We start from the raw sequence: 27,804 nt of genomic DNA on the forward strand, positions 1-27,804 counted from the left end.
TTGGAGGAGGAGTGGGATGCAGAATGTGGTAAATTTGGTTGTAAAAGTTATGGTGGAAGATGGCACAAAACAATGGATGAGTTATGGAGGGAACTAGAAAATCAGTTGTTGGCATGTGTGGAAAAGAAAAAGCAAAAAATAAAACGATTGGACAAAAGTTTGGGTGAAATGGTAGGAGGATAAAAAGGTTAATAGAGATAAATGTACTTTTGCACATTTGGCTAAGGATTTTCAGATGGCAGAAAGGGAAGTCATTGCAGTAGAAAAACAGTTGAGGGAGAAGGTAGAGGAAAGTGGATGGATGAAGAGGAGTAATAAAGAGAAATAAAGGAGTATGATAAGTTGTGGCTCAATTTGCATGAAATGTGTTTGATGATAACTGCTGTGGCTGCTGTTCGGGATGAAAAAGATGGTCAATTTGACCTGCCATAGGTGGTTGCAGAACAGGGCAGGACCACTGCACCTCTCGAGCACACTGAGCTATCCCAAACTGCATCTAATGATCAAAAAGGCAAGCCTCAGTTTACCAACTGGGTAGGGAAGGAATTTTTGTAGAGACTGCCAATACTAAAAGGACTGACCGACTGAAACTTGTTGAAACTTGTTGTAGAGGACATGGGGGGGGGGGCAAATCGTGGGAATCGTGGTGACTGACCCCCCCAACACAAAGACATATAACTTGACCGAGAGGTTAGACAGGCGAACTGTGGATAATGTGCATTCCAAGGTCCAGAGTGGTTGTCCTTAGAGGACAAATTAAAAGCCAGTATGGCAAAAAATCACACCCAGCAGCAGGATGGGGTGGACACAGACACAGACATTGAGACGGGGGGGGGATTGTTTGATTTCACACTCCCCCCACCAACTGACTCCTCACCTCTTGCCACATGCATGCGACATGCGGATCCAACAGAATTTGGCTTGCGGCAACATGGTAAGATTGATTCAGGCATGCTGTTCCTCAGGTCACCAATCTGATAAAATCCTGTGGCCTTAATATGGTTGAACCTGATTGGTTGTTTGCTCCTTTTACCGTGCAACTGTTTGCTGTGCTCCAGGACGTCTTTCCTTCTCCTGTGTCAGCAGTACCAAAACTTCCAGACTTCACCTCCACCATGGATCCCGCTGCACACCTCAATGCCTGCCTGACCATGTGGACAGATAAGACCGTTTCACATCCATCCCATGACAAGCCACGTTGCATGATTTGTAGAATACTGCATCTAGACACACTTTCTATGGAGGTCAGGGAGAAGCTTTCTGAAGACCCTGATCTCCTGGAAGGTAATGAGGGTTATTTTAATCAACATGTTACTCACCACGTTAAAATGTATTTTCACAGGTTAAACAAATCTGATGAGAGAATGCAGTAACGGCTTTTAAGACTTCAATTAGTACAACCGCGGAAAAAAGCAAAGAACAGAAAGGCTAAAAAGAGGGAGGCAGATCAACGGATGTGGATGGCTGAGGTATGGCCGGCGAGAGGCAGAGGGCCATGTCGTGGAAGGGGGAACACCTACGGAGGTCAAGGTGGCTCTCGCCAAGCTCCAAGTCAAGGCTGCTTCAGGTGTGGCGGTAGGTCTGGCCAGAACAAGGCCAGCACCAGGGCTCTCCTCCCCAGAGAGGAGACAGAGGAAGACAACCTCCACAAGGCAAGGACGTGGACAGTTGGCAACAACTGAGCCAACAACTCGATTCACCAGCCAGTTCTATGCTGAAGGTTGATGACTGGGCCAATGATGGGTTTCGTTGGACTTACCACAAGGGGGTGTCTACTTGACGTTCCTGCTGAGGAAACCCTGAATTGACTTGTTCTCTGTCAGAGAAATCTCAGAAAAGAAGACTAGGACAAGCCTAGCTGCTTAAACAGCAAAAAGAGTAACTCAGACCAGCCAAGATTGACTTTTCTACGCCGGCGTAGGGAAAAAAGAGCTTGGGCAAATGTAACTCGTGGGTCTTCCAACGCCAGTTTTTCCACTTGCCCAGCCGTTCCCCCCGGCTTTTATTGAATAGAAGCATAGCAGATTACAAGACACAACAAAAGAGCCAGCCGGGCGCCACCGGCAGCTGGGCCAAGGTCCCGGCTCACACTTTCGTGCGTCAACAGTTCTATCTAAGGACAGGGTCAAGATGAACTAGGATTGCATAAATGGGTAACAATGAACTAAGAACATAATGATAACAACCTAATATATGATTCCCTTCACATTCTCCTCCTGCCCAGCTGACCCTCACACTGTTTTATGACTGCAACAATGATTTAATTTATCAGGAAGCATTTCAAACAATCAAAGGCGATGAGTGGCTTGACTTGACTAGCCACCAAATGTTTGTGGGGAGACAAGGCATTCACAATCACAATTGTTCAGGTGACTCATCCACACCACACGTAACACTTGCTGTAGGACAAGGCTGAGAGGCATGTGAACTGGGACCCAAGGTGTGCCAATGCCAACTGTCGAGTGATTGGACACAAAGTGAAATTTCCTTGGTAATATACTCCCAGAGCACTGAATGTTTTTGTATTCAGGTTGACACGGTAGATCTGGAGTTGCTGGAGCATGTCACTTTCTACAAACATAGTAATTTATGTAAAATTATAATAAGATCTGGTATAAGTTTGTGATGTGTACATTATATATATATATATATATATATATATATATATATATATATATATATATATATATATATATATATATATATATATATATATATATATATATATATATAAAATGTATTTATATGATTGTATATAGGAATTATGTGCAATTTGTTTATATGTTCACTAAAATAACCCATACTGTATTGATTTTGAGTTTGAACTGCTTTTTAATTTTGCAGGATTCTGTCAATTTTATGTTATAATATCAGTTCATCTATTTTCTATAAATATGTTACTGCTAAACATTTAGGCATGTTCAGTCTGTTGAAGATAGGATGTTGCTGTAAACAGGAAATTTAAAATTGTTATAACTTCCATATCCCATCTTTCTGCATAAATATCGACCTGTGGCTTAGAGTCTGCCGCGGCTTATCCATGTCAAAAATTGTTTTTATACTCACTTTTTGCTGCTGTGGCTTATATACCAGTGTGGTTTATAGTCCAAAAAATATGGTAGCTGGAACAGATTTGAAATAGGGCTTTAATGAAATTAAATCTGTAAGAAGTTCAAAGCAACTTTTCTTTCCAACTGCATATTGTAAATAAAATAACATGGGATAATATTTTGCTCAACACATGATTATTTCAACAAAAGTGCTGTGGCATAGGATGGGTGTTTACTGACTTAAAAAGGCAAACCGTTTGTCCTATTTAAAGCAACAGTGACCTTCATCAAGAAGCCCAGCCAACTTCCTGTTGCTAGGCAGATACAAATAAAAAGCAAAAGTAAACATGAACACGGCATACAGTCTAATTGAAAAGCTATGAGGATTTTCCAAGTAAACGCCTAAGATTCCAGATCACATTGACTTAATTAACTGGTCAATTACAGCGTAGAAACATGTAGTACAAATGCTGCTTGACAAGATCCGCCTAATATGAACCACCTACTGTAATTGTGTGAAAATTAAAGAAAATGTAATTAAATGCCTCACCTTAACTTTACTCCACCCTTAACGGGACGATTTAAGACAGGAGTTAACGGGTCCAACTCAACAGGAGCAGGACTGACACCAGCAGAAGAGTCGAGAGACTCTGAGAGCAAACTTGATTGAGCGCGGTGAGTACCTTATCACACAACATCCATATTCGATGTATTTAGTGTTGCACTTTGTAGAATCAAGTGATAAACATTTATTCGTATCATATATATATATATATATATATATATATATATATATATAAGTATAAATGTAGTATGTATTCTATTTATTTGGACTCAGCTAAAGCGGAGATTGCTTGATACACATTATAAAGCTTGTCAATTGTAGTCATCGAGTTTGAACGCTAAAATTTTAAAGTGAGAGACAAAACAAAAGCTTTCTTAAAGATTTGGTCTTATCTGGTCATCATCAAAGCTATGGAGCTGCCAATCTATTGAAATTGAATTCAAGCACAAATTGTCCCAATTTCCGTATTTTGAAAATAATGTCAGAAACATGTCACTACATAATATAAGAGTATAGAGAAATCCTGCTTACTGATTATATACATAACATAATCATCCCTCTAGAATTAAAATCTGTCATAATTTTTGGCCTCATTTTTTTTTGTTCCAACTAAAGCTATAGTTAGTCTTGGTTTACATTTATTGTATTATATTTCGAATCAAATGGAGGAATAAATGATCTACATGAACTGTACTTACTTTGTTATTATTATTATTATTATTATTATTATTATTATTATTATTATTATTATTATTTATTTATTTATTTTTAGTCTAAAGATGCCGACCAAAAAAGAAGACAACATTTTTGCATGCTCGGCTTCAACCCGTCAAGTCATTCACATACACACACACACACACACACACACACACACACACACACACGCATACATGCAAAAAAGTACACACACACACACACACAAACACATGTATATATTATAAATATAAACCGATTGAACGGGACTTCTTGTACTAGATTGTGGATTGTCTGCAAGGATCAAAAAAAGAAGTTACATTCATTTAGCTTTAGTGAATTGACAAAAAACTTCTTCTGCTTTGCACCACAAGCATCCACATGAACTCTATTGACATGAAAACAATCATATCGCCAGAAATGCTCTGCCCGTGTTTGGTGTTAATGTAGTATAATAAATGAACAACTAGCACTTAAAAAAATCCTGAGAAGTAATAGTTTTGGTCAATATGAGGGTTTCACTGGGCAGCAACAACATGAAGAAAGGCAGACAGTTTTCAGCCCTCGTCGCAAGAAGAAAGAAAGAGGCCCAGATAAACTGGCATTGTCCAAGCTGTCCGCTCTCACATCACTTCCGCTCGAAGGACTTTCTAAAGATGTGCATTTGCCTTTCCTTTCCACTGCCTTTCAGGACATCATCCGCCACAATGATCATTCTCAAGGTGTTGACTGTTGCCCTTCTGCTGGTTGGTAAGTGATCCAACTCTCAACTACCAACTAACAAGGAGAAAGTGAATGGTCATCATCAAGTAACACGGATGTTAACTCTTTACTGCAGGAACCAGCTGCATGTCTGCTAGGATAAAGAGACAAGTTGGAGTTACTCCGGATGAGGGGAATCAACAAGGACCACCTCCCGGACCACCTGGGTCACCTCCAGGGCCACCTCCAGGGCCACCTCCAGGACCACCTCCCGGACAATCTGGGTCACCTCCAGGAGCACCTCCTGGACAATCTGGGTCACCACCTGGACCACCTCCCGGACCACCTGGGTCACCTCCGGGGCCACCTCCCGGACCACCTGGGTCACCTCCTGGACCACCTCCTGGACCACCTGGGTCACCTCCTGGACCACCTCCCGGACCACCTGGGTCACCTCCGGGGCCACCTCCCGGACCACCTGGGTCACCTCCTGGACCACCTCCCGGACCACCTGGGTCACCCCCTGGACCTCCAGGACCAGCTGGTCCACCAGGACCACCTGGGCCAAATGGTCCACAAGGACCAGATGGGTCACAAGGACCAAATGGGCCACCGGGACCACTAGGACCAAATGGTCCACCTGGACCCGAAGGTCCACAAGGACCAGATGGACCAACAGGACCTGGTGGTCCACCAGGGCCAGGTGGTCCACCAGGTCCAACTGGTCCAACTGGGCCAACTGGGCCAAATGGTCAACCAGGACCACCTGGACCAGATGGCTCACCAGGACCAGATGGCTCACCAGGACCAAATGGTCCACCTGGGCCAGATGGCCCACCTGGACCAGATGGCTCCCCCGGACCAGATGGCCCTCCAGGTCCAGATGGTCCACCAGGACCAGAAGGTCCACCAGGACCTGGAGGTTCAGGATCAGGTGGCCCACCAGGTCCACCTGGTCCACCAGGACCAAACGGACCACCAGGGCCACCAGGACCACCAGGGCCACCAGGGCCACCAGGACCAGGTAATTCAGCAGGACCGCCAGGGCCACCAGGACCACCCGGGCCACCATCATCCTGTCCATATTGGCCACCTGGACACCCACCACCCTGGCCATATTGGCCCCCTGTTTGGCCACCAGGGCATTCACCATCTTGCCCACCTTCTCCACCTTGGCCACCTTGTCCTGCACTACCAGAAGAAGACCCATGATATGATGAGCCACAACATTAACAAGCAGGACCTCCTGGACCACTAGTAACTGCAGATGGAAATGACCCACATGAACCACCATTTGGACCGCATTATCACATTTCACAACCACAATTAGTCACCCTGGCTAAGTTTACCACTATAGACCACCACCTACAATATCTGATGAAAACAATCCACCTGCAAAGCAACCTAGAAAATCTGGACCACTACCTAGAGGTAGTTGCCAGACAGGACTGCCTGGCTGACACCCAGTACTCTGGATGAAAGCAAGCCAAATGGTATGCCACCTTTCCTACCGGACAACCTCTGAGTGCTTATCAACACAATCCACTTGGCTCTCCATCCAATTCATCACCTCGGCTTTTTGGGGTATTGAATCATACATAGAAAGTCACTTGCTTGTATTCCAAAACACAACTTTCAATAATTCTCTCTACAATCTACAATTTAGATTTGTCATCAAGCATTCAGTTCAAACCATAGTGATTATCATGTTGCTGTTTAAGTGTAAATGTAAGATTTCCATTCTGAAAATAAAGATGATTCATCTTCGTAAACTTGGATGTGTGTAATTTTTCACATGCGCCTGTGGGAGCTTTAGGGGCATGATGGTAAATGCAGCAATACACACTCCTCTGACTGTCAGTAGCTATACGAGACATGGCGACCTCCGGAGGAGTGCCACCGCCCAATGTAACATAAATTAAGATAACTAGACCCACAATTATACTTAAAACATACTGATGGTTGTTAAGAACACATTTATTTGCAAGTTTTTTTTTATTTATAATGTTTAATATTTTCATTTTTAATGGAAAACGGTCTAAATCTTACGTCTTTTTCATTTTAACGACTTGATTGGAAGCACGTGATCTCCACTCAGAAGTGTTTCAGACACTATGAAGCTTCCTAGGTATGAACATAGACTGCAACTGTCCACTGCCTTGTAAAATTACTAATACAGTGGGCCCCCGGTTTACGGACTTCCTCTTATACGAACGTGAAGCGCGGCATTTTTTGTCCCCCTCTCACGCACAAACTTTTCGTCTTACGAACAATCCAAGATGCCCCAACATGCCGGTCAATGTGTCTGTGCAATTTTTTTCGCTTTGCTGTGTCAATAAAATCGACTTTTCCCGCATGTCATGGTAACGCCGATATGTTATTGCTCTTACAATGTCACAGTCACTGTCTCAGTCCCGGTCTCAGTCACGGAGATGCAGATATGCTATTGGCCGGCGTCACGTCGATCACAGAAATGCCGATATGCTATTGGCCGAACGTCTAGCTAGCAGCTAGCTTGATGGCACAACTGGTCGGGATGGAAGGAAGGAGAGAAAAGGAGTGAAAAACGGAAGGAAGGAATGTTGTGAAGACTTTGAAAACTTTATCTGTTAGACATGGCTTCTAAAATTGCTAGTGGTGGTAAAGGAAGAAGTAAGAAGATGATGACAATAGAAACGAAGCAGGAGATAATAAAAAAAAATACGAAGGAGGTGCACGCATAATAAACCTTGCTTGTGAGTATGGTCGTAACTGCTCGGTAATCTTCTAGGGGCAAGACTTTCCTTGCCAGGGGACGGACCTCACTCGACAACAAAATGGAGAGGCTTCTTCTATTATGGATTAAAGAGAAGGAAATCGCCGGTGATATGTTGTAGTTTGAGAAAAGTTCCCATTTAAGAAAATAAATAAATAAATTCTGCGGGTTCGTCTCTGCTCCCCTCCGCCTCCACCCAGCTCAAGTCACGTCGTCCCAAAGGTAAATGTCATTTCTCCTTTGTATATTTGTTATTTAATTTCACTGCACAGTAGATTATGTAACTAATTTTTAATATGTGTATAAAGTCGTTATTTTTTTTACCCAAGGTTTTTGCACGTGTTGCACGCATTCACTAATTAACATAGGTTTGGATTGCCCGTCATACGAGCAATTCGAGTTACGAGCGTAGCCGCTGAATGGATTAAGTTCGTAACACGGGGGCCCACTGTACTAATCATCATCTATATGTACTGTATGTCATCCCAGGTGAGATTGCTGGTAGCCACTTGAGCACATCGTCCAGACTTCCCTGTGCCCAGTCAGATGATCCAGTTCCCATCTGACTGAAATTCACTAACAAAACATCCATCCATCCATTTTCTAGAGCCACTTATCCTCACAGGGTTTGCATGCTTGGGGCGGGGGACACCCTGAACTTGTTGCCAGCCAGATGCAGGTCACACAAAGGAACGGCTATTCACGCACCAAATCGCACCTCGGGACAATTTGGTGTGTCCAATACACCTGCCATCCATGTTTTTGGAATGTGGAAGCCGGAGTGCTCAGAGAAAACCCATGCGAGCTCGGGGAGAACATGCAAACCCCACACAGGAAGGCATAGTTTTATGTTATTTCACAGGGTCAACGGAATGCCGATTAGGATCAACAGAATTCTGCATAGTTTTCAGTTGCACACCATAATCATAACAAGGAAATTGTTTCTATTACTAAATTATGGCTTCAACATAGTATATCTAAAATTCACATGATGAAGAAGGAGTGCCCGGAGAGAACCCACGCCGAATCGGGAAGAACATGTAAACTCCACACAGGAAAGCCGGAGATGCCCCATTCATTTTGGGCTTGTCCTCTAAATGCCAGAGGTGGCTTTTGAAGACTTCCCTTGATCCTGAATTGGAGTGAGTGACTTTGTTTCATCTTGGTTTTCCTGTTTTCTTATTTTTGTGGATCAATGTTTGATCCAAAGGGGGATTGTAATGGAAGATAAGTACACACAATAACATGCTTTTTATTGACCTCCTGTGTTTGAACAAAGAACCTGTACATGAGGTTTTTCTGTAAAGCTAGAAGAGACGCCCTTGATAAAAGAAGTAAGTTCAACACAGAAATATATCTTTGTTTTCCCTTCCTGTCCCTCCTTGTCATAGTTCCTCCTCCTATGCTCAACAATCTTCATCTAATTATGTTTCCAGGCACTCATGCACTCTCTCTGGGACCACTGGACTGTTCTGTTAGACATGTGTTTATTTGAAGCTTCAAATATAAAGAAATTCAAAAGACATTTTTTTTCCAGACTGTTTTAGTGACCTTGCCTAAATTCGGAAAATTCATCAACATTATTATTATAACAAGTGGTCCAAATTGTGGTACAGCCTGGCAAGGTGCTGATTCATGTGGGTCATTTTCAGTTACAGGTGGTCTAGGAGGCCCTGCTTAATAATGGTGTGAATATCATGGGTCATCTTCTGGTAGTGTGTCATCTTCTAGTAGTGTGTCATCTAATGGGAGTGGGACATCTAGTTTTCCATGTAGAGGAGGTGTGCATGATGGTGGAGGACTAGGTGGCCAAGGGAATGACCAATACGGCCAAGGCAGTGGTGGTCCAGGTGGACAAGGTGATGGTGGCCAATATGGACAAGCTGATGGTGGTCCAGGTGGTCCAGGTGGTCCAGGTGGCCCCGGGGGTCCTGGTGGACTAGGTGGCCCTGGTGGTCCATTTGGTCCTGGTGGACCATCAGGCCCTGGTGGACCATTTAGCCCTGGTGGGCCAGGTGGTCCTTCTGATCCTGAGCCATCTGGTCCTGGTGGACCCTCTGGCCCTGGTGGACCATCAGGCCCTGGAGGGCCATCTGGTCCTGGGGGGCCATCTGGGCCGGGTGGTCCGCTTGGTCCTGGTGAGCCATCTGGTCCTGGTGAGCCATCTGGTCCTGGTGAGCCATCTGGTCCAGGTGGTCCCTGTGGACCACCTGGTCCAGTTGGCCCTGTTGGTCCATCCGGTCCTGGGTGACCATCTGGTCCCGGTGGACCATCCGGCCCTGGTGGACCATCCGGCCCTGGTGGACCATCAGGTCCTGGTGGTCCATCTGGTCCCGGTGTACCGTCTACTCCTGGTGGTCCTGGTGGACCATCTGGTCCTGGTGGACCATCTGGCCCTGGTGGTCCTGGTGGACCATCAGGTCCTGGTGGACCTGGGGGTGACCCAGGTGGTGATCCAGGTGGTCTAGAGGATGGTCTTAGAGGCGCATCAAAAGGTACTGGAGGTGGCCCAGGTGGATCTATCTCATCTTGAGTAACTGCTATTTGTCTCTTTATCCTTGTAGACATACTGCTGGTTTCTGCAAAAAAGAGTTACCATCTGAGTTACATCATGACCCAGGGGTCACCAAAGTTTTTGAAAGTGAGAGCTACTTCTTTGGTACTGAGTAATATGAAGGGCTACCAGTTTATGTGAAGACACTGATCATGTTAATGACTTTTTGCAATAAGTAAGGAATAGCTGTAGTAAATATGGAAATCGCGTGTAATATGTAATGTAAATGTTAAACATGTATAATTGTTTGAAATGAAAATCACCAATGTGCTGTCTCTTGTCAGCTATTTGCAGAACAGGCCTGCGGGCTACTCATTTGACCTTTGGGGGCTACTTGATGCCCACGGGGACCGTGCCCAGGGGTTGGTGACCCCTGTTATGACCTCAACTCTTTGTTAATTGGTTGCTGAGAGTTGGAGGACTTACCAATCAGCACAAGGGCAAAAGTAAACACCTTGAGAATGATCATTGTGGCTGGTGAAGTCCTGAAACACAGTGAAAAGGAATTGTAGAAAGTCTATCAGGCAGATGTAATGAGAGAGCTGACAATGCCAGTTTATTAGGGCCTGTTTTTAGCCCTTGCCATGGGGCCTCTGACAATCATTCATGTCCTTGCTATGAATGGAACCCCTGTATCGACCAAAACCAATCCTTCTCAGTCAATATATATATTTTTAATTGCTAATAGCTCATTTGTTATGCTATGTTGAAACCAAACACGGGGTGAACCGTTTCTCGGAATGTGATTCAATTAAAGTCAATATTACTCAATATCTGGTATTTATAGTATTTCCTTTTTTTGAAATTTATTTTTGTTTTTGTCGGGAGAGTTTTTCCACACAGAGTGAAAAGGCTTTGAAAAACACAAAACTTGAAATAAAATGCTGTAGGAGAAAATGAGTCGGCGTGTCTCAGCCCACAGTTTGTGTATTCAGCATACTGCAATGTTATCATTGCTTCAAACGGCACAAACATGGCACCACCACCAACCATACACTTCAAAGTTTACATTCACACAAAATCATTAAATAATATAGGCTTGCATTGTGGAACACAGTGGAAAATGGACTCATAGCGTATTCGCTGTTCTTCACCATCGAAATTTCCGATCTGCAAATTATATATTTTTTTTGATACCATAAATTTCGGACCATAAGCCGCTACTTTTTTCTCATGTTTTGAACCCTGAAGTGTTGCCGCTACTTTTTTCTCATGTTTTGAACTCTGAAGTGTTTATCTCAGTGTGGCTTATCTGCAGATTTTCTTTCTTCCTTTCTTTCTTCTTTTTTTTTTTCTTTTTTAATTTTAAACAAGCTGCCAGGCGGCAATCTCCCGGTAAACAAAGGGAGACACAGGAAGACACTATCAAAGTTTTGATTATGAGTTTGAATTGTTATTTTACTTGCAACTGGGGTGCACTCTCCACAGGTAAATGCAAACAGGAATGTTCGTGTTGTGTTCGTGCAGCGTTCTATAAATCCAAGTGTGTCAGTGTTATGTTGACAATAGGATGGTTCTACTCTTGTTTCTAAATGTGCAGGCATGTTCAGTCTGTGTTGAAGGCATGATGTTGTTGTATCCAGGCATTTGCAGTTTTGGATAAACTATATACAGTGGACCCCCGTTCATGACGTCCCTGCGTTACATTTTTTCAGCTTACGATGTGGACCGCAACGTTTTTTTGTCCCCTCGTTACCCCATTTTTTTCGCCTTACAACAAAAAAAAAATCAAAACTCTGATACTATAACCTGTGGCTTGTATTACCGTGCAGCTTAAACATGACAAAAATCAATTTTGTGTTACTTTTCTCTTTTTGGTGCAGTTTATAGTTAGAAAATATGGAATTTTTTTTTTTTTTTTTCATATTTTGAGGTGGAATCATCCCCCATTTTTGTGGAAAATGCTCGTGGCAATATTCTAGTCAGTCAATAATTATTTCATCTAATAATTTGTTGGGTTTAACTCATGGATCAAACAAAGTTTGATTGCACCTTTCTACCCATTTTCCGCAATTTAATAATCAGCTGTAGAAGACAGCCAAGTTTCACAAATTTCAGCTGCTTATCTCTCTGCAGAAAACAAAGGGTTGTTGCTCAAACCCAGAAAAGCAGTGTATTATTTCATGTATACTATAGAATCAACGATATTCAGAGCAGAATTAATTAATAATTTTAATTACAGAGGGATGATTATGATGTGCGTTTAAACAGCAGAAATGTTTCCATAGGGTTACATTATATCCTGATTAATTTCTTACATTATTTTCAAGATATGTAAATTGAGACAAGGCGGGACGAAGGTCCCGAGTTCAATTTCAGCTCACTGTGGCTTCCCTGTGAGGAGTTTGCATGCTCGCCATGTACCCGCGTAGGTTTTCTCCGGACATTCTGGCTTCCTTCCACATTCCGGAAACATGCACTACATGCACAGTTTAAATTTCTCCTAAGTGTGAATGGGTGCGTGAAGGGTTGTTCATCCCTGCGTGCCATGAAATTGGCTGGCAATCAGTTCAGAGTTTCTCCTGTCTACCGCTTGTAACAGCTGGGATAGGTAGCACCAAGTCAGTGACTCTATTGAGGATAGTGAGCTCTTGAAAAATGATGGCTGGATGCAAATAGAGACAAATTGTGCTGGGAGTAAATGTTGATAGTTTGGCAGCTATGAACTCTTCTGATGACCAGATCAGACAAACCTTTAAGAAAGTTTTTTCCCTTTATCTTTCTCACTTAAAAATGTCAGCAATCAAAATTGATAGCCTCAAATGATAAGCTTCCTTTAGCATATCAAGAAATGCTCACTTCACCTGAGTCCAATTATGTATTTTTCACTTGATTGGACAAAGTGCAACACTAAATACATCGAACATGGATGTTGTGTGATAGACTACTCACCACGCTCAATCGAGTTTGTCTCACGACTCTTGTGTTGATGTCAGTCCTGCTCCTGTCCTACTCCTGTTGTCCTACAGTTGTGAACTCCAGGCTTAAATCACCCCTTTAAGGTGGAGCACTTGTTAAGGTGAGGCATTTAATGAATTTTCATTCATTTTCACACAATGATAGTAGTTGGTTCATATTAGGCGGGTCTTGTCAAGCGGCATTGCTTCTTCATTGTTTCCACGCTGTATTTGACAATGTCATTTTGCATTTTATTTATATACTGTATGACTAGCAACAGGGAGTTGGGTGGGCTCCTTGTTCAAGTGGTACTTGAAAAAGGTCAAACCGTTTACCTCTTTTAAGTCACTAAACACCCATCGCTATGCTTTGGCACAAAACATTTTTTTTTTATAAATAATCACGCATTAAATCAACAAATGTCACGTTATTTTCAGTAAGCGGTTGGAAAGAAAACTAGCTTTTTACTTCGCATGGATGTAATTTCATTAAAGCCTTATTTCAAAATGGATACAATGACCTTTTTCTTTATACATTTACTCAAACTAACGTCAATAAGAAAATCAGCGTCAATTTTTATTTTCTGTATGAAAAACACACATATAGTTTGCCATCAACACCGAGGGGTTAAAAAAATGAATATCTTGCAGTCTTTTGCTCTTTGGCTCCTAGGTCAGCCCATTTCCAAGGCAACTTGGTTGGCCTACTCTCCGGTGCTCCTGCAGGTAATTTATGGTAAACTGTAGTGATGGATTAATGAAGCCTAGGGATGGGAAAAATTGCACAATGGGACTATCGAATCATTTAAAACAATTTATTCAGAAAGTCAGTCAATCTTTTGTAACTTTCATAATCCTCCCATGCCAATATCTGTTGACTACATGTAAAATATCACATTCAAACAGAAAAGTGTTGCCAACTCTTCAGTAAGGAAAGTCAAATCAAATTTATTTGCATAGCCCTGAATACCGCGGTCTAAAGGGGCTTCACAGATGAAAAAGATATCAAAGATAGCGTCAAACAGAACATCACAAATACACAACGATGATACCATGATCAAAGCTTGCACAAGAGGGTGAAAAAAAAAACCCAAACCCAAGTGTTGGAAAGATAAGAAACCTTTAAAATGGGACACAAGTGGGAGGAGTTCCCCTCCAGACTCAACAGGCTGCAATAGATGCCGAGTTTCAAAAATAACCCATTATGCAATATGAAGTAATAAGCGTCATTTCCCAATTGTCATGATGTCAGGAGACGTCAGCTAAGATTTTGAGGACAAAATCTGACTCAACCACAATTTCTTGTTTTCAGTTTTAATGCAGTAACCAGTTGTGCAAGGCCTTCTGAGTATACTAAATTAAAAAGGGAGAGAATTATCTGGCTTTTATCAGCCTGACTGTCCCAACTGATATCAGTCTTCACAATAGTCTAATGGGTTTTGGCACAGTGTCCTTATTTTTTTCTTACTGACCTGAATCATCAGAGTAAAAAAAATTGCATGAAATCGTGAGCTGAAGGAGGGGAGCTCTAAGTTGTTTATTGCTGTTGTGTTAGCATTTCTACTGTATAAAACAAGTGTTTCGGGTTGTTTAGAGTCTAGAGAGAGAGAGCACATTATAACAAGATATAATTTATATTTCAGCAAGCTATTCAGCTATTCAAATAGTTCCATATTCCTCTTGTTTACTTCGCATTCAACGCAAACAGAAAGCTAGCGCAACATGACTGCGGCTGAATAAAGCTAACAGTTCGTTTTTAAAAGACAGGAGTTGTATCATCAGTGGTTTGGGACCTGTCTGGGTTTGCGCTGACAGACGTGAAGAAATTACTGTCACAAGGTTTGTTCACAACAAACTTATTTGGGTGACGAGATCAATGCACCAGGCTTGGTATGTAATATGTCAAGCTTTGCAAGGGGATCAAGACCGCATCGTACAAAAAACTGCTGCTAAAAATCAGCTCGCCGAGGAGGAGTCATTCATACTTGAAAGCACAAAGGATGAACGGTCAAGATGGAGAGCCATCACGGAAGCGCCGTGATACACATCACATATCTCACACCTCACCGATTCATGTATATACAGTGAAAAAAAACTGAGGCGGAATTGTCATATGCAGCAAGGCACCAGGTAACAAGCATATACCCCAGGTCTTGCATCGAATAGACAAGAATGCCTTAATTGTCATGATGTTGCTGGTATACAACACATCTGGCAGCACCTTATCCACATACAGTAGTTTTTTTTGTTTGTTTCCTAATTGAATACAAGTTGCAATGTTTACAACAAGTCAGTTAAAGACAATGACTATAACATATGTGGGTCTTGAACTCACTTATCGGTCAGGGTCATCTTATTTTAGCTACTCAGCAAGTTCTCATGCATGTTAGGTGAAATGTTCATGCATGTTAATTGAAATGGTCTTTGCTCAAACAAAACCAGGTGGTCACAGAACAACGGAGCGTCAGATTCATACTGGCTGAATATGCATTTTCCATGACACTAGCAATTATATTCAAAATAAATTCTTCACATTCTTCACAATATTTGACCTTTACAAATTGTCCAATGCTGACGTAGGAAGTAACATATTAATTTATGGTTTGAAGGCGTGTGTGCTTACCGCAACGCTATTATTCTCTGTCTAGACACTAATTAATAGTAATGTATTTTGTTCTTCAAAGCTGGATACTCTCCACCCTGTTGTGGTTCAACACACTCTTTTTTGCAAAAAATGCTGTATACCTAAACTTTTTTAGTCTTGTATGGCAGCATTTCGTATTAGCTTAGTGATTACAGTACTGTGGTTTCTCCATCTTCACTTCATCTTGTGTCACAATGTCATATGCTTCGCTGTTTACTTATTCACTCTGAATGTTACGGAACACATAATTCTAACAAAACTTTTTACTCCAGGTCTAGAAAATAATTTTGCTGACTAGGATGCATTTAAGTTCATCAAACTAAGACTCAGAAAAAAAGCACAAACAATGACAGTAACGCTATAAAGGTTGTAACTGTGGAAGACAATAAGTGACCTGAACCGAGGCAGTTCATTTCATTAAATTGGCACAGTCCGCCACTTCTTGTGCTGTAAGCACAATGCGATTCCATGTTGTAGTCAGTGCAAGCAAACAAAGCAGTAAACACCCAGGCAAAACACAATTGCTTTGTCATTCTGTTGGCAACAGTGGAGCATCGGTCCAACGGACATCTGACAGAATTTCTTTCCAGACGATTACAACTCAAACGAAACACACCTTCTTATTCCGATGTTTAATGAGCGTTCCTGTCACTTGTCGGTCCATCCGCAAAGCAGTTGTCCATTGATGCTGACGGTCTGCCCACCTTTAGATGTTTGTTTCAGCATTCCTTTTTGTAAGTCAGTCACGATTTTAATAAATTTGGTTTGAAATCACAGAAAATGTCATTTTGGCTGCCAATTGATCCAAATTTGCTCAAAAGTAAATCATCATGTTTAGTTCTAAGCAGGCTTCATTGATGATTCATTCCTTCATTCATGATTCATTCCTACCCCCTGTGTGAGATGTTGAACATTCCCGAAGTTGACTGGCTGTCGCGATGCGACAAAAGTAAAAAAAAATGAACTTAATTTTTAACTAGCAACATGCGAAATTACGCACCGTGTGGCTTCGAGTGGTGCCGCGCGGCATCTTGCGTCGCTCCATGCGCGTCTATCGCGTCGCCTGACGCGCTTTCGCGCCCTGTCGTGCGACCTCCATTACGCCTCGATCGCATTCGGTGTGAACGCAGCATAAGGGAATTCCAGGAAACCTTGTAGAGCACAGGTGTCGAACTCCAGTCCTCGAGGGCCCGTATCCTACATGTTTTCAAACCCTTTCCCTCAAAAACACCTGATTCAAATGATTGGGATCATTTTGAAGCCCCTGCAGAGCTTGCTAATGAGCTAATCATTTGAATCAGGTGTGTTGGGGAAAGAAAACCGGAAAACATGCAGGATGCCGGCCCTCTAGGACTGGAGTTTTACACCTATGTTGTAGAGGGAACTCATTTCGGCTGCTTGTATCCGGGATCTCGTGACCATGGGTGAGGGCAGGAATGCAGATCAACCAGTAAACAGAAAGCTTTGCCTTTCGGCTCAGCTCTCACTTCAACCATGACAGACCAGTATAGCATCCGCATCACAGTGGACGCTGCACTGATCCGCCTGTCAATCTCCCATTGCATCCAGCTCTCACTCATCGACAAGACTCAAAGATACTTGAAGTCCTCCGCTTGGGGCAGGACCTCATCTCCGACCCGGAGAGGCGCTTGATTGCTAGCCCTACCTCTAGGCCTGGCTCGAGTGCTTAGCTGCTAGGATCATTGGGGGCACGCAAACCCCTCATCCACCCATTCATTGTAGTGGCATCCAATCCTCTAACTGGTTTTCTGGGTTTGGGCAACATTGCTCAGTTTTCTGCAGTTAGAGAAGTGGCTGAATGTTGCGCAACTTGGCTGTCTTCTACAGCGGATTATTAAACCATGGAAAATGGGTAGAAAGGTTGTCAGGTTTACTGAGTAGACATTTGTAAAAACCAATGGCTCACAAAGAAAGAGAGAAGGCAAATTTCAGCTCTGTATGAGGAGAACGATTCAGGACCACAAAGGCTGCAGTTCTGCCCCGCTCTGAGGCCCATCCCTCTCGTCTGCTTCCTTTATTATCTTAGAGGACCCCAAGTTACATGAAGGTTCCGGCCTTAAAGTGCAAAAGTGCACAGGGGGGTGTGTGTTGCCAGAACCCAAAAGTATGAAATGCACGTTTGTTTCGACATCTGTGACTGTGTTTGGAAAGATAAGTGCATGTGAGAGTGGCACGATATAATATGTAGCAACTATCTCAGTAAATCAAACAGGTCAACAACTGCTAACATTTCCTAGAACACAACTTCCTCTTCCAGAGGGGTCCTTGAGTGGCTCTGGGCATTGGACATGTGCTTTTGATGACTGCCTTCTGAAATGACCTCAACAATCATTACTAACACAACATAAGAGATATGAGATATATGTGTAAATAAACTGTAACACATTCTAAATCGGTGGGGGGGGCAGGCCCGGATAAATTAACAATGTCCAAATAGTCAGCTCTTTCATCACATCTGCCTGATAGACATTCTTTAGATGTGGATCTACCATTCCTTTTCAGAATGTTTTAGGACATCATCAGCCACAATGATCATTCTCAAAGTGTTGACTTTTGGCCTGCTGATAGGTAAGTGGCCCAACTCTCAGCAACCAATAAACAAAGGGTTAAGGAAATGTCACAATGTAACACAACTGCTAATTCTTTATTGCAGAAACCAGCTTTATGTCTTGCTAGGATAAAGAGACAAATAGCAGTTATTAAAGATGAAATAGATCCACCAGGGCCAACTCCAGTACCTTTTGATACACCTCTAAGACCATCTTCTAGACCACCTGGATCACCATCTGGGTCACCCCAAGGACCAGATGGGTCACCAGGGCCAGATGGTCCACCGGGACCAGATGGCCCACCAGGACCACCAGGAGTAGACGGTACACCGGGACCAGATGGACCACCAGGACCTGAGGGTTCACCAGAGCCAGTTGGTCCACCAGGGCCAGATGGTCACCCAGGTCCAGCTGGTCCAACAGGGCCAACTGGACCACGTGGTCCACAGGACCACCGGGACCAGATGGTCCTCCAGGACCAGATGGCTCAGCAGGACCAAACAGTCCACCCGGGCCAGATGGCCCACCGGGGCCAGATGGCGCCCCAGGACCAGATGGCTCTCCAGAGCCAGATGGTCCACCAGGACCAGATGGCTCAGGATCAGAAGGACCACCTGGCCCACCAGGGCCACATGGTCGACCAGGGCCCGATGGTCCACCAGGACAAAATGGACCACCAGGGCCAGATGGTCCACCAGAGCCAGATGGTCACCCAGGTCCAGCTGGTCCAACAGGGCCAACTGGACCATGTGGTCCACAGGGACCACCGGGACCAGATGGTTCACCAGGACCAGATGGCTCACCAGGATCAAACGGTCCACCCGAGCCTGATGGCCCACCGGGGCCAGATGGCACCCCAGGACCAGATGGCCCTCCAGGGCCAGATGGTCTACCAGGACCAGATGGCTCAGAATCAGAAGGACCACCTGGCCCACCAGGGCCACATGGTCCACCAGGGCCCGATGGTCCACCAGGACAAAATGAACCACCAGGGCCAACTAGTCCACCAGGACCACCCAGACCTCCTGGTCCACCTGGACCACCATCAGCTTGTCCTTATTGGCCACCTTCACCATGTCCACCTGGACCACCACTACCTTGGCCATATTGGTCACCCCCTTGGCCTCCTCTTCCTCCGCCATCTTGCACACCTCCTGTACACGTGCCCTTTGGAAAACTAGATGGCCCACTCCCATTAGATGACACACTACTAGAAGATGACACACTACCAGAAGATGACCCATGATATTCACACCCTTAACAAACAAGGCCTCCTAGACAACCTGTAACCGAAGATGAAAATGACCCACATGTACCACCACCTTGCCAGGCTGAACCACCATTTGGACCACGTTATATGATATGTTGTAGAATTTTCAGGATTTGTGTCAGAGCAGTAAATTAGTCTGGAAAACTAAGTGTCTTTGCTTTCTTTATATTTGAAGTTTCAAAGAGACACAAGTCTAACAGAACAGTCCTGTGATCTCAGAGAGTGTGTGTAGAAGCAGAATTAAAGAAAGATCTTTAAATGGACAATGCGTAATATTTAGAATGTTTTTCATTTAAAAAAATAATAAATTAAATTTTTATAAATTAAAAAAATGTGCAAATAAATGTGTTCTTATTGACAACCCGTATGTTTTGAATATAATCGTAGGCCTATTTATCACTAAATTATATCACATGGGGGGTGGCACTCCTCCGGAGACTGCCATGTCTGCTATAGCTACGGACAATGGTAAATGCAGCACCTCCTGCCGCCCATAATGAAACGTTGGCTAAATCTTACACATTGTCCCTTTAAACAGACGATGAGAAACTATTCCAAAAAGGGAGGGGAAGGAAAAACAAAGATATACTGTTTTGTTGAATTTATTTATTTGTTAAGGTCTTCTAGGTTCACAGAGAATATGAGGGAGAACTAGACTACTGAAACCAAGATGACTGTCATGACCTCCCAAATCAAGCAAACAGAACTTCAATTGGACAGGCTGGCAGGATGCAGATATGGGAACTCAAATATAGAAATCAACACAGGGGCAAATCTTGGTTCACAGCTATCAGAATAACAATGAATTTGGCGATAAAATACCTTATCAAAGGCTGGAAGCATGTGGTCTAAAGCAGCACAGTACAATCTTAATCGCAAGGAGTGCAGTCAGCACTGGCATTAAAATGGAGCATGAGGACAAAAAAAAGTAAATTGCTAAACACATTTTGCCAAAACGGGATGGTGATCTACTGCAGTGATCTCCAACCTCAGAATGAACAAAAATCCATGCAAATTACATTAAGTCAATCATAAAACCGAAATACAAAAGCTTTTAATTTCAAGGGAAATACTTGGGACAAACGAAAATGTGAATGAGCTAAGCGCATACAGGGCTGCTCTGAATAACATGATGAAGATAACTAATATTAGCTAACATGTTATCCCATGCACTCACAAGTTGTTCGATGTATATTTATTACTGTATATTTCCTTAGGTAAATATGGGGTCAACCGTTCCACGGACACAACACGTTGTTACCTATCCCACAAACAGGAAAAAAATTATGGTTTCAAATGTTAGGTCTGCACAGATTTGAATATTGTGGCCAGGCTAAGACATCTGTAAATTGAAAAGAGATCAAACACGCAAGTAATGTCAAGATTTTCTCCAACATTTTTTAATGGCTTTGTTTGCAAAATGAGTCCCACTGTCATTCAAAATTTTTGTCTAAATTTCACCAGCAATCATGCACGCACACACAGCTATCAAAGATAACATGATAGGAACAAGAAAGGTTTTTTTTTTTTAATTTTTTTTTATTTTAAGGCAGACTACAGCAAAAAAAAAAAACTAATAAAAAAATAAAATTGGAATGAAATAGTGCCATCTTCTGGAATATTGAACACGACTTCATTACAACAAAATGTCTCTGACCAAGTGGGAAAGGCCTCAAGTCACTTAAAACAGCGGTCCCCAACCACCGGTCCGTGGATCAACTGGTATCACGCCAATGTGGGCTGAACCCCAAATAATGTTTTGGAAATGTTTTAGTTTAACAGTTCTTACATTTGTCCTTGATATTTTTTTTTTTTTGCGACACTTCTAGCCGCTGTTGACATTACATACATAGTGAGATTACATACATAGTGAGATGGAAGATGTGGTTTTTAGAGCAGCCAGCAGCGGCTTGACATTGAGTTCCTCCCGGATGACCGAGTTTCTCACCCTATCGCTAAGGGAGAGCCCGGACACCCTGCGGAGGAAACTAATTTTGGCCACTTGTATCCGAGATCCCGTTCTTTCGGTCATGACCCACAGCTGGTGACCATAGGTGAGGGCAGGAACGTAGATCGACCGGTATATAGAGAGCTTTAGGCTTCGGCTCAGCTTTCTCTTCACCACGACAGACCGGTACAGAGTCCGCATAACAGCAGATGCTGCACCGATCCGCCTGTCGATCTCACGTTCCATCCTACCCTCACTCGTGAACGAGACCCCAAGATACTTAAGCTCCTCCACTTGGGGCAGGACATAATTTCTGACCTGGACAGGGCACTCCACCCTTTTCCGACCGAAGATCATTTTCTCATGGTCAGAGACCATGGTCCACTCTTCCACGGGACGAAAACCACACTTCTCCTCGTGAATCCGAGGTTCGACTTACAGACGGACACTCCTCTGCAGCACCCCTGAATAGACTTTACCGGGGAGGCTGAGGAGTGTGATCCTTCTATAGTTGGAACATTTTTAAGTAAAAAAAAATACTAGGGGTGCAAATCCTTGACTGTCTCAAAATTTGATTCCAATTTTGGAGTCTCAAATTCAATTCAGAATCGATTTTTGATTCTAAACAACTTTTGATTCAAAATTATTCGATTCCATTGATTTCTGCTCAACCTATAGATGTACAACTTCAACCCGCTTTGGAAGAAAGAGTAATAAAGACAAACAGTGTCTTTTTTTTTTTTTTAGTTTTTTTTTTTTTTTTTTTTACATTTACTAAGTTTTAATTTTTAAGGGACATGCCTTTTACCAAAAACAAAAATCACTTATGGACCACTACTATGCTTTCAAGCTAGCTATAAATTGTATATATGTATAAAATATATGATCCAAAAATTTAAAAAGGTAGAACAAGATATACAGTATACTTCGTGCTTTGATTTTTGGGCCCTCAGTCTTTTGTGGATTTTTTAGGGGGAAAAACAAAAAGCTATACTGTATTGCGGAGAGACAAGCTGTGACGGTTTATTGCATGCCAGACAGACAAGTTAACTATAAATGCATTTGCCACGGGCCCTCCTCGGACATGGAATGACCAGTACACATATTTACTCAAGTCTTATATGATTAAACCGTATACACAGTGCAGTAAGTGAACTGTTACTCCTTTCTTTTGAAGTCTCGCGCAGCTGGAGAGTTTACACTTGAAATACCATTTCATTATAAAATAAATCTAGGTAAGAGATTTCCAATGATCTGGTGAACAACTGCTCCTCTGCCTCTGCCTGTTGACAGCAACATGTGCCGGGGTGCATTTAATAAGTTACACAGTGTACCATGTCGCTCATGAAATGCACAAAGGGCAAACGCAGTTGTTGTTGGGCAGTTGGCACATGCACTGAAGGAAATTCATATTTTTCAAATTCAATGTATCAATTAAATAGTGTGTACATGGAACTGTGTTATTCTAATAAAGATTGAGACGATGTAATGTCAGTATAAAGCAGATATAGTCTTGGCCCAGGAGAAATAAAGACAAGTCAGCACCTCCAAAACGAACAGATGACATCCCCCGACACAACATTCCACCAAGAGCAAAAGGCTAGGTGTGGCCTTCAAGAGAAGATATCAGCCAGGGTTTATGGTGGTCAGACCTCCTCCCGCTTCAAAGAACAAAGACTTTTGAAGACGCCATCCCCACACAAAAAAAACACCCACGCCTGCACGACGCCGACCCCACACAAACAGACCCCCACGAATGCACACACGCACACACCGACACGCATGCACACTCGCACGTGCACGCACACACACACACACACACACACGCACACACACACACACACTTGCATTCCACAGTGGGACTACTTGCCCCAAAAGGGTATAAGAACTGAATGTTAAAGGTGAAATGTTGCCATTTTCTGCTCCGACCCGTGGCAGGACTGGCCCGAGGCCTCGTGTACTTTCCCACTCTGTCTGGATTAGATCCATTGTTTCACTATGTTGTGGTATGGGCGATCTTTCAACAAAAACAAACACGCTAGGAACTAGGTTAAGGCAAGAAGCTGTTTCTAGATTCCTTCAGCACGCACACACATTGTCGAGGCAGAGACCCAATGGAGCAGACGTTCATCAGACCGTAAGAAATCCCTTCCCTAGATTCATTTTAAAATAAAATGGTATTTCAAGTGTAAACTAATGGAGTTTACATACCATTTTATTTTTGATCATGTCATTTTGTTATCATGTTTGATCATGCACAGTTTAGACTTTAATTCAACATCCAGGCCGCTGCTAATATGACAGCAACTGTGCGAGACTTCAAAGGAAAGGGGTAACTGCTCACTTACTGTACAGTGTATAAGGTTTAATCATTTAAGATTTAAGTAAATATGTGTACTGCAGTAATATTTGTCTTAAATAATGTGTATAGCATGAAGACATTTCACAATAAATTCTATCTATCTATCTATTTTTTTTTTGGGGGGGGGGGGGGCGCTACTTCACGGATTTTACTTTTCGTGGGGGGATTTCGGTCCCCATTAACCGCAAAAAACAAAGGATCACTCTAATGTTACTTCAAAGGAAATTTCAGTACCAAAATACTATGAGGAAACACTTTTGCCCAAAGGAAAAATATTAATATTTCTTAGTACATTTATGACAAACAACATATGAAGAACTTTTTCAAGTGAGCAGCTAAATTGCGTGTGCAAAGCGTGAAGCATGTGACAGTTGGTTCATCTCTGAGCATATCGGGAGCATTATCAATCACAATTGTAATATAATATTTATTTATTTTACATGCATTTGAGTGATATGTGTGCATGAATTAATTTGGAGTTGGCATTAAAGGAAATACATGTTTTTTAAATCCAATATATCAATTAAATGGTGAACTGTGTTATTCTAATAAAGATTTAGACGACGTATTGTAAGTATGAAGCAGTCACCTCCAAAAGGAACAAATGGCATCCCCCAACACAACATTCCACCAGGAACAAAAGGCCAGTTGTGGCCATCAAGAGACGATATCAGTCAGGGTTTATGGTGATCAGACTTCCTCCCACTTCCAAAGAACAAAGACTTGTGAAGACACCATCCCCACGCACACACCCACATGCACACACGCACACACACACACCCACGCACGCACACACGCACACACACACACACACACACACACACACACACACACACACACACACACACACCTGCATTCCAAAGTGGGACCACATGCCCCAAAAGGGTATAAGAACTGAATGTGGAAGGTGAAACGTTGACATTTTCTGCTCCAACCTGTGGCAGGACTGGCCCGAGGCCTCGTGTACTTCCGCACTCTCTCTGGATTAAATCAATTGTTTCATTATGTTGTGATATGTGCGATCTTTCAACAAAAACAAACACGCTAGGAACTAGGTTAAGGCAAGAAGCTGTTTCTAGATTCCTTCAGCACGCACACACATTGTCGAGGCAGAGACCCAATGGAGCAGACGTTCATCAGACCGTAAGAAATCCCTTCCCTAGATTCATTTTAAAATAAAATGGTATTTCAAGTGTAAACTAATGGAGTTTACATACCATTTTATTTTTGATCATGTCATTTACGTTTCCGTATACGTTGGGGATTTTAGGATCCTTAGAAAGGGACAGGGACTTAATTGACTACTATTTCAGGAGATGAGTATGCCACCAGTGAATTTGGAGGAGGAGTGGGATGCAGAATGTGGTAAATTTGGTTGTAAAAGTTATGGTGGAAGATGGCACAAAACAATGGATGAGTTATGGAGGGAACTAGAAAATCAGTTGTTGGCATGTGTGGAAAAGAAAAAGCAAAAAATAAAACGATTGGACAAAAGTTTGGGTGAAATGGTAGGAGGATAAAAAGGTTAATAGAGATAAATGTACTTTTGCACATTTGGCTAAGGATTTTCAGATGGCAGAAAGGGAAGTCATTGCAGTAGAAAAACAGTTGAGGGAGAAGGTAGAGGAAAGTGGATGGATGAAGAGGAGTAATAAAGAGAAATAAAGGAGTATGATAAGTTGTGGCTCAATTTGCATGAAATGTGTTTGATGATAACTGCTGTGGCTGCTGTTCGGGATGAAAAAGATGGTCAATTTGACCTGCCATAGGTGGTTGCAGAACAGGGCAGGACCACTGCACCTCTCGAGCACACTGAGCTATCCCAAACTGCATCTAATGATCAAAAAGGCAAGCCTCAGTTTACCAACTGGGTAGGGAAGGAATTTTTGTAGAGACTGCCAATACTAAAAGGACTGACCGACTGAAACTTGTTGAAACTTGTTGTAGAGGACATGGGGGGGGGGGCAAATCGTGGGAATCGTGGTGACTGACCCCCCCAACACAAAGACATATAACTTGACCGAGAGGTTAGACAGGCGAACTGTGGATAATGTGCATTCCAAGGTCCAGAGTGGTTGTCCTTAGAGGACAAATTAAAAGCCAGTATGGCAAAAAATCACACCCAGCAGCAGGATGGGGTGGACACAGACACAGACATTGAGACGGGGGGGGGATTGTTTGATTTCACACTCCCCCCACCAACTGACTCCTCACCTCTTGCCACATGCATGCGACATGCGGATCCAACAGAATTTGGCTTGCGGCAACATGGTAAGATTGATTCAGGCATGCTGTTCCTCAGGTCACCAATCTGATAAAATCCTGTGGCCTTAATATGGTTGAACCTGATTGGTTGTTTGCTCCTTTTACCGTGCAACTGTTTGCTGTGCTCCAGGACGTCTTTCCTTCTCCTGTGTCAGCAGTACCAAAACTTCCAGACTTCACCTCCACCATGGATCCCGCTGCACACCTCAATGCCTGCCTGACCATGTGGACAGATAAGACCGTTTCACATCCATCCCATGACAAGCCACGTTGCATGATTTGTAGAATACTGCATCTAGACACACTTTCTATGGAGGTCAGGGAGAAGCTTTCTGAAGACCCTGATCTCCTGGAAGGTAATGAGGGTTATTTTAATCAACATGTTACTCACCACGTTAAAATGTATTTTCACAGGTTAAACAAATCTGATGAGAGAATGCAGTAACGGCTTTTAAGACTTCAATTAGTACAACCGCGGAAAAAAGCAAAGAACAGAAAGGCTAAAAAGAGGGAGGCAGATCAACGGATGTGGATGGCTGAGGTATGGCCGGCGAGAGGCAGAGGGCCATGTCGTGGAAGGGGGAACACCTACGGAGGTCAAGGTGGCTCTCGCCAAGCTCCAAGTCAAGGCTGCTTCAGGTGTGGCGGTAGGTCTGGCCAGAACAAGGCCAGCACCAGGGCTCTCCTCCCCAGAGAGGAGACAGAGGAAGACAACCTCCACAAGGCAAGGACGTGGACAGTTGGCAACAACTGAGCCAACAACTCGATTCACCAGCCAGTTCTATGCTGAAGGTTGATGACTGGGCCAATGATGGGTTTCGTTGGACTTACCACAAGGGGGTGTCTACTTGACGTTCCTGCTGAGGAAACCCTGAATTGACTTGTTCTCTGTCAGAGAAATCTCAGAAAAGAAGACTAGGACAAGCCTAGCTGCTTAAACAGCAAAAAGAGTAACTCAGACCAGCCAAGATTGACTTTTCTACGCCGGCGTAGGGAAAAAAGAGCTTGGGCAAATGTAACTCGTGGGTCTTCCAACGCCAGTTTTTCCACTTGCCCAGCCGTTCCCCCCGGCTTTTATTGAATAGAAGCATAGCAGATTACAAGACACAACAAAAGAGCCAGCCGGGCGCCACCGGCAGCTGGGCCAAGGTCCCGGCTCACACTTTCGTGCGTCAACAGTTCTATCTAAGGACAGGGTCAAGATGAACTAGGATTGCATAAATGGGTAACAATGAACTAAGAACATAATGATAACAACCTAATATATGATTCCCTTCACATTCTCCTCCTGCCCAGCTGACCCTCACACTGTTTTATGACTGCAACAATGATTTAATTTATCAGGAAGCATTTCAAACAATCAAAGGCGATGAGTGGCTTGACTTGACTAGCCACCAAATGTTTGTGGGGAGACAAGGCATTCACAATCACAATTGTTCAGGTGACTCATCCACACCACACGTAACACTTGCTGTAGGACAAGGCTGAGAGGCATGTGAACTGGGACCCAAGGTGTGCCAATGCCAACT

General features: G+C 43.1%; 1 long non-coding RNA gene across 1 annotated transcript; it reads left to right on the top strand.

Annotated features, from left to right (window-relative positions):
• The first annotated feature begins 3,670 nt into the window (after positions 1–3,670).
• On the top strand, positions 3,671–5,402 carry LOC148421832 (uncharacterized). Its single transcript, XR_015865922.1, has 3 exons — positions 3,671–3,725; positions 5,000–5,058; positions 5,147–5,402. It is a non-coding gene; the product is annotated as an uncharacterized LOC148421832 (long non-coding RNA).
• The last annotated feature ends 22,402 nt before the right edge of the window (positions 5,403–27,804 follow it).

This window comes from Hippichthys cyanospilos, chromosome 6 (assembly GCF_059441005.1).
Source record: "Hippichthys cyanospilos isolate Australia breed blue-spotted pipefish chromosome 6, RoL_Hcya_1.0, whole genome shotgun sequence".
NCBI lineage: Eukaryota > Metazoa > Chordata > Actinopteri > Syngnathiformes > Syngnathidae > Hippichthys > Hippichthys cyanospilos.